Source organism: Anguilla rostrata, chromosome 3 (assembly GCF_018555375.3).
Source record: "Anguilla rostrata isolate EN2019 chromosome 3, ASM1855537v3, whole genome shotgun sequence".
Classification (NCBI taxonomy): Eukaryota; Metazoa; Chordata; class Actinopteri; order Anguilliformes; family Anguillidae; genus Anguilla; species Anguilla rostrata.
In genome coordinates, this window is record NC_057935.1 from 69688580 (window position 1) to 69689224 (window position 645).

Here is a 645-nt window from a genome sequence, read left to right on the forward strand (position 1 = left end):
GGGGTGGGGGTGGGGGTGGGGGTAGGGAGGGGGTGGGGGGCAGATAGCATCAATGGGAGAGTACGGGTGGAAGAAATGGATAGAAAAAAAATAAAAAGCAAATAAGGACGGGAGGTGGTGGAGGCATAGAACGGAGGGATTGCGGGGAAAGTTAAAAGTTCGAGACTAATTACACTGATCCCACTAATTACCTGCTTTTGGGGGGTTAAGACTAATTAGCCTGTATTATATTCAGTGCGGCGTGCGCACCTCTTCCTCGCACGCAGAGGCAGGCATCTCTTCAGGAGCGCAGCGCCAGGCGCTAATTCCAACATTAAAAGGTTTCAACCTCCACCACGTACGCAGCCAAAGGCCAAACTCCAACACCCCCAACCCCCTACCCCCAAATCTCCCACACCCCTCCCCACCCCAACAATGCCACAGCAGCAATATGCTGAGTTTTCCCATTTATTTTTAATTGCCTTGAGTTTTTTTTTTTTTTTACACCAATCCCCCCCCCCCCCCAAAATTAAATTATTACAATAGGCTAATAGCTTGAACTCGTTATCTAAGTAATTAGGGAGTGAAGAACGGCCCGCTCTCATTTCCTTTCATCGACCAATTTTTTGATAAGTTGCCCAAGTCGACTCTCGGCGGATCAACAGG